General features: G+C 46.1%; 1 pseudogene; it reads left to right on the top strand.

Moving 5' to 3' along the window:
- The first annotated feature begins 7,504 nt into the window (after positions 1 to 7,504).
- On the top strand, positions 7,505 to 8,438 carry LOC128847071 (olfactory receptor 4D9-like; annotated as a pseudogene).
- The last annotated feature ends 4,350 nt before the right edge of the window (positions 8,439 to 12,788 follow it).

Below are 12,788 nucleotides of genomic sequence, written 5' to 3'. Positions count from 1 at the left end.
GGTAGGTATCCCATCATGCAACTCCCCACCTTCCAGTGCAGGGTCATTTGGGAAGTTCTTGCAATGCCTGACTGGGGCCAAGACAAGTTGCCCAGAGGTGACTGGGAGCATGGGGTCAAATTCATATAATGCAGTGTAATTTCATCTGCAACCCATAATATTTCCCACCTTCTTTTCCAAGTCCCACAAACCTGCACAGCTTTGCACTATTGTTATGCATGGTGCAAGCACAGGGCACCTGATCCTGCAGTATTTGCTGAGCCACAAGAGGAGCCATGGGAAATATGATGATTCCTTGGAGGCTAGATCACTGTGGGACACAGAAAAAACAATTTAAGGCTGGGGCATTCATGAAGCAGCTGGAGATGTTGGCGCACCAGTTCTGGGCCCAAGAAACAAGCACTGACTAGCGGGATCACAACGCAATGCAGGTTTGGGATGATGAGCAATGGCTGCAGAACTTTTGGATGTGCAAGACTATATTCCTAGTTCTGTGTGACAAACTCGCCCCAGCCCTTCCGTGCAGGGACAGCAAAATGAGAGCTGCTTTGACAGTTGAGAAGCAAGTGGCCATTGCACTGTGGAAACTTGCACAACCAGATTGCTACTGGTCAGTCAGGAATCATTTTGGAGTCAGGAAATCCACTGCAGAGGCTGCTATGATGCAAGTGTGCAGCACCATTAATATCCTTGATTAATTGATCTCTGTCAGACCTGTTCATCAACAGCCAGCATATGTTGTGAATTAATAAAGATGAATTCTGTTCCAAAAATAGAGTTTTATTCTATAACATGAAGCAGGCAATTTAAAAATCATTTAGAACATAATAAAATAAGGGAACACAATTTATGAAGGGGAAAGAACAATAATTTCCATCGCAGATACACATAAACCAAGCCTGGCTATCACAGGTCAGTGTATGTGAAGCTGTTAGTTTCTTTAATGGCCCCCAAGGTGGAGCAGTAAGGGTAGTTCACTGACCCCTGATGCCATGTGGGACATTGACAGGAAGGAGGGTTGGGAAGTCCCGATATTGAGTTTTTTATGGGCTGCAGAAGGAAGTGAGCATGGATTTGTTGAACCCGCAGGTCCACCAGAGTCTGCAGCATTTCTGTTTGCTGTATGAGAAGCACAAGCATCTCCTGTTGCATGTCCCTCTCCTTTCCCTGTGTCTGTCTCCACTTCACTCTATCCTTCTCCATGCTGTCTGCAAGAGTGACCATCCAGGCTCTGTGCTTGTTCTCTGATGCAGCACTGGCTTGCGGGATCTCCTGGAACACATCATCTTGAGGCCTCTTCTTTCTCCTCTGTATCTGGCTCAGTCATTCCTCGGGTGCGGAGAGAGAAGACCCTGAAGGCTGCAGTGGTGACAGCTGCAGATATAATACATAGAGGTACCATTGTTAGTGTATTCACGATGGAAATTGAAACTTGAGATGCTGAGCTCACTTCCCTTGCTCCCCAAAAGTTGGAAGCACTACATTCTTACTTCACCAAGGGATTGATAGAGCATGGCACTAGTCACAGCACCAGCCCTGGTGAATCTGGCCCTCTGGAGCTTTGGGAGACGAGGAGAGAATAGTTTGCTGGCATGATTCTAGGTTCATAGAGCAAAAGAATTGAATACTGGCCCACTCTTTCTGCAGGTGGTAGTGATTTTAGCTGATCTCTCACTCCTGAGGTACAGAGGCAGAGAGAGTACAGCTGCTGCTTGTGTCCTGATGCCTCCTGGGCACATATGCTGCTAGTCTGTGTACTGCAATGGTGCCTGCTAAAGTGACCCTTCCCTAGAATCATAGAATATCAGGGTTGGAAGGGACCTCAGGAGGTCACCTAGTCCAACCCGCTGCTCAAAGCAGGACCATCCCCAACTAAATTATCCCAGCTAGGGCTTTGTCAAACCTGACCTTAAAAACCTCTAAGGAGGGAGATTCCACTGCCTCCCTAGGTAACCCATTCTAGTGCTTCACCACCCTCCTAATGAAAAAGTTTTTCCTAATATCCACCCTAGACCTCCCCCACTGCAACTTGAGACCATTGCTCCTTGTCCTCTGCCACCACTGAGAACAGCCTAGCTCCATCCTCTTTGGAACCCCCCTTCAGGTAGTTGAAGGCTGCTATCAAATCCCCCCTCATTCTTCTCTTCTGCAGACTAAACAATCCCAGTTCCCTCAGCCTCTCCTCATAAGTCATGTGCTCCAGACCCCTAATCATTTTTGTTGCCCTCTGCTGGACTCTTTCCAATTTTTCCACATCCTTTTTGTAGTGGGGGGGGGGGCAAAACTGGACACAGTACTCCAGGTGAGGCTTCACCAATGTAGAATAGAGGGGAATGATCACATTCCTCTTTCTGCTGGCAATGCCCCTATTTATACAGCCCAAAATGCCATTAGTCTTCTTGGCAACAAGGACACACTGTTGACTCATATCCAGTTTCTCATCCACTGGAACCCCTAGGTCCTTTTCTGCAGAACTGCTGCCTAGCCATTCGGTCGCTAGTCTGTAGCAGTGTATGGGATTCTTCCGTCCTAAGTGCAGGACTCTGCACTTGTCTTTGTTGAACCTTATCAGATTTCTTTTTGCCCAATCCTGCAATTGGTCTAGGTTCCTCTGTATCCTATCCCTACCCTCCAGCGTATCTACCACTCCTCCCAGTTTAGTGTCATCTGCAAACTTGCTGACGGTGCAGTCCATGCGATCCTCCAGATCATTAATGAAGATATTGAACAAAACCGGCCCCAGTACTGACCCTTGGGGCACTCCTCTTGATACTGGCTGCCAACTAGACATGGAGCCATTGATCACTACCCGTTGAGCTAGGAAAGTGTCTTACTGTGGTGGGAGAAATAAGGCAGCCCTCCTCCGAGACCTTTGGCTGGGGATTGCAGACACCTCTATGAAAGTTTCATCAAGATTTCTGCGGAGAATTCATGGGACATCCTGATGCACATAAACAAACAGCCCTGTGTGGCTCCCACTTCCTAACTCTAACAGGGAATGAAAATGAGATAGCAACTCTACTTCTCTTGCTTATTTCACTACCTCTTCAAGAACAAGTAAAAATGAGCAAATCAAAAGATGGGGGTTCCATCCCTGTTTTTTTTTCAAAGTAAACATCATATTTACCAAAAAGAACAGGAGTACTTGTGGCACCTTAGAGACTAACAAATTTATTAGAGCATAAGCTTTCGTGGACTACAGCCCACTTCTTCGGATGCATCCGAAGAACACAAGTACTCCTGTTCTTTTTGCGGATACAGACGAACACGGCTGCTATTCTGAAACCTGTCATCATATTTACCAGAGGTTCCTTCCCTTGCATCAGGCTTGCCAGTGCTAAACTGTCATGACATGCTTGATATCAGTGGCGTCAGAAACATGTCCTGTCTCGCTGCGCAGCTGGATACACCACTTGTCTACCCCACCCTCCTCCTCTTCCTCATCTACCGCCTCCCCCACACTGTTCATGGCAGGGGCCTGTGACTCAGGCTCCGCGGAAGTATCCAAGGGGTTCTTGGGGGTGGGGTTTCCATCAAGGATGGCATGCAGCTCTTTGTAAAAGTGACACATCTGTGGCTCAGCATTGGATTCATTGTTGGTATCCCTGGCCTGCTGCAGCTCCTTGGCTTTCACACAGCATTACTGCTGGTCTCTCTTCTAGCCATTCTTGTGCATCCCCCAAGCGATCTGCTCATAGATGTTCACATTTCTATGGCTCAGTCAGAGCTGTGGTCACCAAACTTTGTACCTCGCCCCCCTTGCCCCTGTCTGCACCCCACTCACGGAGCTGTGCAGCTCTGGGAGAGGGGATGCAGACAGGGGTATGGGGGCCAAGGCTGGGGCCACAGCTGGTGTCAGGGGTGGGAGTGGACCATTGGCTGGGTGCCAAGGCCTGTAGCTGTGGTTAGGCATGGAGCCCCAGGTGCGGGGCGGACAGCCAGGACCCTAGGCTCGGTGCTGGCAGCTGGGACCCCAGGTGTGGTGCAGGTGGGTGGGGAGCTGGCAGTTGCAGCCAGGAGCAGATCCCCCAGCACTTGATTATTATAGCCATGCAGGGCTGGCGGCCCATGGCAGCCCACCAAAGAGGGTGCTGTGCACAGGGTTTGCCTGATTCCACCTGACCTGCCGAGAGCCAGTTGGGCTGGCGGAGGCAGCAGGCTGGCAGGCAGAGTAGCAGTGTCTGGAGAGGGTGGAGGAACCCAAGCTGCAGGGAGCAGTTTGATGACCAGCTGAGCCAGGTGACTTCTCTGGAGAAGGGGTGCCGCTCCTCCTTCATGCTTCACTACCATGTTCAGCTGCCACTGCTCCTGTTCCCCACCTCCGTTCCTCCCCCTCCCCTTCCCTGTGCCTGAACTGGGGTGATGGGACAGGGGGAATCTGTCTGTGCTCCTGCCTCTATGGGTCTGGAGCTGCTGGCAGCTGCTTGTATCTGAACAAGACTTCAGGCTCCTAACCCTGAGTGCTTTCTTAGAGACAGCGCGCTCATACACTCACTCAGGCACACACATACTCCCCTCAGCACACATACACACTGTCTCACACACACACATTCCCTCTCTCACACACGCACAGTCCCCCTAACATACACAACACCAGGGCTCCCTGCATTCAGGTCACTTTCCCACCCTGGGCTGTGCTGTGCTGTGAGGTGAGAATCAGCACTTGTTAATCCTTTGTTTAAATATTCTTTGTTCTTTTTCCATATGTATGATAACTTTTAATATATATATATATATATATTGTATCTCGGTTTTTTGTTCTTACTGGTGACTCACATCCACATATTGCCTCGATATTGGTGCACATATCAAAATTCATTCCACAAATGGATGGAAAAAATTAGAAGGAACATTGGTGCTCACCAAGCCAGAGTACCAGGAAAAGGAATTATAAAAATGTGCAGGGCTTTAAAGGGGAGGGGCAGCTTCCTGTCCACTGACCCCTTGGCAGCAGAGTTCACAACGGTGACCAGAGCCTTGTGGGACAGCTCCTGGAGGCCACTAAGAGTTGACATAAGTAATGCAGTGTCTACCCTGACACTGCATTGACCTAATTACATTGACTGTGTCTCTACACCACTTGGGGAGGTGTTGTTACTAAATCGGCACTGCGGGGCACTTGCATCGGAAGGAGCCAAATTTAATTGAAGACACTTCCACAGCTAGGTCAATGTAAGTAGCTCCTGTGCCCCACATTGCCTCTTTGTGCCACGCCCAGTCAAGTTGGTAAATTTCCAAAACCTGTCCCCTTTTAGGGACTAAAAATAAACATTATCAAAATGAAAAACTCCATGAGCTTATTAACCATTCCCTCTGGAGATTGAATTCTCAAATCTTCGAAGCAGGAACTCTCTTGAACTGGCTCAGTAAAGCTCAGAAGAGTTCAGTGAGTCTTTGATCCTATCACCAATCTTGGTGCATGGGTCAGATAGGATATAAGGGATAGATTTCTATGGCTGTCTCCTCTTTGGAACCAGATCCAGTATGGAGAGCAAGGATCAGCTATGGGATCTGATTTCCACAGGCCATCTTCAATTATTTGGTGGCTCTGCGATCAACAGCATACAGGTTGAGTGAAATAATGACTCTTGTTGTACAAGGTGATAGGCATTGTTATTGCATAGGGGAAGTGGGTGTTGGGAGCAGTTCAGATATTGGCTTGGATTTTAGAGGAACCGAAGTGAGTTAGGAGAACACCCCACAGAGCCTTTATCACCAACACTATATGACACCTTTGTAAGACTAGCTCTCTCTGACCAGGCTTCTCCTATGGTAGCGGCTCCATGCTGTTTTGGTCTGAGAGATGTTATCGCTGAAGCAGGCTGGAGCTAGGAAATGAAAATTGGAAAAAGCCCAGGGAAGTGCCCTGACCTGCGAATAAAACCTTTAGTGAGATTCCCTGCACCTAATTCCATTAATCCCCCTTGAAAATCCTAGACTGAGTGGGGACATGAGTTACCCAGGGTCCTGGAAGGTGTCCATGGCTGAGGAGTAACCAAACACAGCTCCCCGATGGTGCACAGAGACACGGCCCTGTCCTTTAAGGAGGAGATTTTTAGGACAGGCTGACATTATTTGACAAAAAATATTTCCTGCAGAAAAATGAGGTTTCCTCAAAACCCAAATTTTGTCTAGGAAAATCTACAGGTAATGGGAAAAAAAGGATAAAAATTGGGAGTGGTGTCAGACTGAAATATGCATGGCCTATGGAAGAGAGCACGGAACCAGAACTGCAGAGACCTTGAGTCTAGTCCTGGCTCTTCCAATGCCCTGCTGGGTGATCTTGGGCAAACTCTCCATGCCTCAGTTCTTGCAACTGTAAAATGGATATAATGATACCCACCAACTTTGTAAGGTCTATATATGAAAAGAGCTAGGTTCTGGTGGTATTGTTCATAATAAGAGTTTTAAAAGATTTTTTGGTTGACACCCAAGAAAGAAGAATAAAAATTAAAAATTCAATTTGTTTGAAATTTGACAAAATAAACTTGTTTAGAAATTAAATGAAAATTTGAATTTCAAACACCAATGACCTGAAAATTATCATTTTCTTTGCTTTAGGAATTAAACCATGAAAAAATTAGAAATATTGATTATTTCATGGAGATGTCTTTTTGGAAACATTTTTCCCCCAACCACTTCTAGAGATTTTTAAAAGTGTTAATAGCAGTTGTGCATCCATTACCCCACCACAGTTTTGAATATTTAAATCTGAATTCATACTTGGAAATCTTTGTTTGTTCACAGCTTTCAAATACAGGTATTTAAAATTAAACACCAGAATCCATAGACATCTAATTACAGTGACTGGATTTATTTCAGATGTGTTGAGCACATACAATTCCTGCTAAATACTATAACAGTTAATTTATTCTCTTCTTGTAGCCACTAGAAGGGAACAACAACCAGCACTTGGTTAATATGGGTTACAGATGCTCAGTACCTCTGATATCAAGGCCACAAGTTGGGTGTGTGATTCCCCTAAATTAATGGTTCTAAAATTTTCCAGTCAAACTCCTCTTCAGTCTAGACCAGGAGCTACACAGGACCTCCCTGCTGACGATGAATCTGGTCATCCTGACACTTCCTTGTGACTTGCTTATTGAGAACCGCTGGACTCTGAGAAGTCAAGCCTAAGAGTAACCCACCTTCTTCCTAACCCTGATCCTCTGGGCCCCAGGCAGCGTACAGCATCAGAACTGCATGAAGCTGAATGGAGACAGTGGTTAGCCAGGGACTTGAATTGGTGTATAGGATGTTCCTCTTCACTCCCAATTACTCCAGAACTGAGGATGAGCACAGGTGTAGCTCCTAGGGTTTGATGAAGCATGGTTGTCCTCCACTGAAACTGACTGAATTTAGTAAGCTAAGAAAATCCCTAAACTAAATTCTGTTAAGAGGAGTTGACATTGACTTAATATTAGCAATTCAAGGAGGGAGTAATAAAAACTTCTTCATACTAATTATTACATTTCCCTCTGTAGACATGTTTTGAGGCTAGTAAATGGAACAGCAGAACTTCTCCTCCACAGTGACAGAATTTGTCCTTTTGGGCCTCACCCAGAGTCGCGAGCTGTAGCAATGCCTGTTTGTCATCTTCTTCATAGTCTATGTTACAACATGGCTGGGAAACTTCACCATCATAACCACGGTAATTACCAATCAATGGCTCCACACCCCGATGTACTTCCTGCTGGCCAACTTGGTTTTCCTAGATGTCAGAGACTCCTCCGTCACTGCTCCCAAATTGCTGTTGGGTCTCCTCTTCCAATGCCAAAACATCTCATTCAATGAGAGCATCCTCCAGATGTTCTTCTTCCACTTCATTGCTGGTGCTATGATTGTTGTTTTTGTATTGATGGCTGTTGATTGGTATGTGGACATCTATAAACCATTGTGGTACTTGACTATCATGAACATGTGTGTGGGGCTGGTGGCAGGGGCATGGCTGGGTGGATTGGCTCACTCAATTGTTCAAATTGTACTGAACCTTCAGTTGTCATTCTGTGCTCCAAATGTCCTGGACAATTTCTACTGTGATGTCCCACAAGTAATCAAACTAGCCTACACGTATACCTACTTGGTCGATTTGCTGATGGTCTCCAACAGCGGGATGCTTGTCATAGTAATGTTCATCATCCTGCTAATTTTGTACACCACCATCTTAGTCAAAATAAAGAACCATGTCACAGAAGGGAAGCACAAGGCTCTGTCCACCTGGGGTACCCAGATCACAGTTGTGTGTTTACAATTCATACCTTCCATCTTCATTTATGCTTGGTCTTTCCAGAAATTCTCCATAGGAAAGTTGGTCTCAGTCATTTTCACTGTAATAATCCCGATGGTGAACCCAATGATCTACGAACTGAGAAACACCGAGATGAAAAAAGGCCATCAGGAGACTGATGAGCAGAATTATTTTCTCAGAGAGGAAATGATAGAGTCAGAATTTATCTTGAATGATCTTTTTTTCCATTTTGTAATAATAAGCCTACATATATAGTGTTGGTCAACCTCTCAGCATAAAGTTTGTATTCATTTTGTTCAGCTTCCAAACATGGTATTAATTCCTTATGCATTCTACTTGACCCTGCTCTAGGGATCTCTGCCATTTTCTCCATTGGAAGGTGTCAAGGCTGTATCCCCACTTTGAACTTTAGGGTACAAATGTAGGGGCCTGCATGAAAACTTCTAAGCTTAACCACCAGCTTAGCTCTGGTCCACTCCCACCATCCCAAGGCTAGTTGGGAAGCCTTGAGAGACCTTCACCAATTCCCTGGTGAATACAGATCCAACCCCCTTTGATATAAAACAAGAAAAAATCAATCAGGTTCTTAAAAAGAAGGCTTTTAATTAAAGAAAAAGGTAAAAATCATCTCTGTAAAATCAGTATGGAAAATAACTTTACAGGGTAATCAAACTTAAAGAGCTCAGAGGACTCCCCTCTAGTCTTAGGTTCAAAGTACAGCAAACAAAGATAAACACTCTAGTAAAAGGTACATTTACAAGTTGAGAAAACAAAGGAAAACTAACACGCCTTGCCTGGCTATTTACTTACAAGTTTGAAATAGGAGAGACTTGTTTAGAAAGATGGGGAGAACCTGGATTGATGTCTGGTCCCTCTCAGTCCCAAGAGCGAACGACTCCCAAAACAAAGAGCACAAACAAAAGCCTTCCCCACCCCTCAAGATTTGAAAGTATCTTGTCCCCTTATTGGTCCTTTGGGTCAGATGCCAGTCAGGTTACCTGAGCTTCTTAACCCTTTACAGGGAAAAGGATTTTGGAGTCTCTGGCCAGGAGGGATTTTATAGTACTGTACACAGGACAGCTGTTACCCTTCCCTTTATAGTTATGACACGCCCTGCAAATCACAGATAGTGTTGGACATTCGGTTCTACACTGGCTGTGATTTCTTCCTGGAGTTCTAGGAGAAAACAGAGTTAATAAGACACATGTACCTTTAGACATACTACTGATTATATAAAAACTAACAATATGTTTCATTCCAAGAACAATTTTTAACCAGTTAACTCTGGGAAACTTTCCCGGGAGAGTGCATCAGCCACTTTGTTAGAAGCTCCCGAAATGTGTTGTATTTCAAAATCAAAATCTTGGACAGCTAAACTCCACTGAATACGTTTTTTGTTATTTTCCTTGGCGGTATGAAGCCACTGTAGCGCAGCATGGTCTGTTTGTAGTTGGAAACGCCGTCCCCAAACATATGGGCGAAGCTTTTCCAGTGCGTACACAATGGCGTAGCATTCCTTTTCGCTGATTGACCAGTGGCTTTCCCTCTCAGACAGTTTCTTCCTGAGATACAGGACAGGATGGAATTCTTGATCCGGTCCTTCCTGCATTAAAACTGCTCCCACGCCTCGCTCGGATGCATCTGTGGTTACTAGGAACGGTTTGTAGATGTCTGGGGCCCTTAGCACAGGGACAGACATGAGTGTTGCCGTAAGCTGGTTAAAGGCCTTTTGACACACATCAGTCCACTGAACTGCATTTGGCTGTTTCTTTCTGGTTAGGTCTGTCAGCGGGGCGGAGATTTGGCTGTAGTGGGGTACAAATCATAGAATCATAGAACCATAGAATATCAGAGTTGGAAGGGACCTCAAGAGGTCATCTAGTCCAACCCCCTGCTCAAAGCAGGACCAATTCCCAGCTAAATCATCCCAGCCAGGGCTTTGTCAACCCTGACCTTAAAAACCTCCAAGGAAAGAGACTCCACCACCTCCCTAGGTAACGCATTCCAGTGTTTCACCATCCTCCTAGTGAAATAGTTTTTCGTGATATCCAACCTGGACCACCCCCACTGCAACTTGAGACCATTGCTCCTTGTTCTGTCATCTGCCACCACTGAGAACAGCCAAGCTCCATCCTCTTTGGAACCCCCCTTCAGGTAGTTGAAGGCTGCTATCAAATCCCCCCTCATTCTTCTCTTCTGGAGACTAAACAATCCCAGTTCCCTCAGCCTCTCCTCATAAGTCATGTGCTCCAGACCCCTAATCATTTTTGTTGCCCTCAGCTGGACTCTTTCCAATTTTTCCACATCCTTCTTGTAGTGTGGGGCCCAAAACTGGACACAGTATTCCAGATGAGGCCTCACCAATGTCGAATAAAGGGGAATGATCACGTTCCTCGATCTGCTGGCAATGCCCCTACTTATACAGCCCAAAATGCCGTTAGCCTTCTTGGCAACAAGAGCACACTGTTGACTCATATCCAGCTTCTCCTCCACTGTGACCACTAGGTCCTTTTCTTCAGAACTGCTACCTAGCCATGTATGGGATTCTTCCGTCCTAAGTGCAGGACTCTGCACTTGTCCTTGTTGAACCTCATCCGGTATTTTTCGGCCCAATCCTCTAATTTGTCTAGGTCCCTCTGTATCCGATCCCTACCCTCTAGTGTATCTACCATGCCTCCTAGTTTAGTGTCATCTGCAAACTTGCTGAGAGTGCAGTCCACACCATCCTCCAGATCATTAATAAAGATATTAAACAAAACCGACCCCAGGACCGACCATTGGGGCACTCCGCTTGAAACCGGCTGCCAACTAGACATGGAGCCATTGATCACTACCCGTTGAGCGCAATGATCTAGCCAGGTTTATATCCACCTTACAGTCCATTCATCCAGCCCATACTTCTTTAACTTGGCGGCAAGAATACTGTGGGAGACCGTATCAAAAGCTTTGCTAAAGTCAAGGAATAACACATCCACTGGTTTCCCCTCATCCACAGAGCCAGTTATCTCATCATAGAAGGCAATTAGGTTAGTCAGGCACGACTTCCCCTTCGTGAATCCATGCTGACTGTTCCTGATCACTTTCCTCTCCTCTAAATGTTTCATAATTGATTCCTTGAGGACCCGCTCCATGATTTTTCCAAGGACTGAGGTGAGGCTGACTGGCCTGTAGTTCCCCGGATCCTCCTTCTTCCCTTTTCTAAAGATGGGCACTACATTAGCCTTTTTCCAATCATCTGGGACCTCCCCCGATCGCCATGAGTTTTCAAAAATAATGGCTAATGGCTCTGCAATCTCACCCGCCAACTCATTTAGCACCCTCGGATGCAGCGCATCCGGCCCCATGGACCTGTGCACGTCCAGTTTTTCTAAATAGTCCTGAACCACTTCTTTCTCCACAGAGGGTTGGTCACCTTCTCCCCATGCTGTACTGCCCAGTGCAGCAATCTGGGAGCTGACCTTGTGCGTGAAGACAGAGGCAAAAAAATCATTGAGTACATTAGCTTTTTCCACATCCTTGGTCACTAGGTTGCCTCCCTCATTCAGTAAGGGGCTCACACTTTCCTTGATTTTCTTCTTGTTGCTAACATATCTGAAGAAACCCTTCTTGTTCCTCTTAACATCTCTTGCTAACTGCAACTCCAAGTGTGATTTGGCCTTCCTGATTTCACTCCTGCACGCCTGAGCAATATTTTTATACTCCTCCCTGGTCATTTGTCCAATCTTCCACTTCTTGTAAGCTTCTTTTTTGCATTTAAGATCAGCAAGGATTTCACTGTTCAGCCAAGCTGGTCGCCTGCCATATTTACTATTCTTTCTACACATCGGGATGGTTTGTTCCTGCAACCTCAATAAGGATTCTTTAAAATACAGCCAGATCTCCTGGACCCCTTTGCCCTTCATGTTATTCTCCCAGGGGATCCTGCCCATCTGTTCCCTAAGGGAGTCAAAGTCTGCTTTTCTGAAGTCCAGGGTCCATATTCTGCTGCTCTCCTTTCTTCCTTTTGTCAGGATCCTGAACTCGACCATCTCATGGTCACTGCCTCCCAGGTTCCCATCCACTTTTGCTTCCCCTACTAGTTCTTCCCTGTTTGTGAGTAGCAGGTAAAGAAAAGTTTTGCCCCTAGTTGGTTCCTCCAGCACTTGCACCAGAAAATTGTCCCCTACACTTTCCAAAAATTTCCTGGATTGCCTGTGCACCGCTGTATTGCTCTCCCAGCAGATATCAGGGTGATTAAAGTCTCCCATGAGAACCAGGGCCTGCGATCTAGCAACTTCTGCTAGTTGCCAGAAGAAAGCCTTGTCCACCTCATCCCCCTGGTCTGGTGGTCTATAGCAGACTCCAACCACAACATCACCCTTGTTGCTCACACTTCTCAACTTTATCCAGAGACTCTCAGGTTTTTCTGCAGTTTCATACCGGAGTTCTGAGCAGTCATACTCCTCTCTTACATACAACGCAACTCCCCCACCTTTTCTGCCCTGCCTGTCCTTCCTGAACAGTTTATATCCATCCATGACAATACTCCAGTCATGTGAGT

Source organism: Malaclemys terrapin, chromosome 12 (assembly GCF_027887155.1).
Source record: "Malaclemys terrapin pileata isolate rMalTer1 chromosome 12, rMalTer1.hap1, whole genome shotgun sequence".
Taxonomy (NCBI): domain Eukaryota; kingdom Metazoa; phylum Chordata; order Testudines; family Emydidae; genus Malaclemys; species Malaclemys terrapin.
The sequence above is the reverse complement of the archived record's forward strand: the minus strand, read 5'-3'. Positions and strand labels throughout refer to the sequence as shown.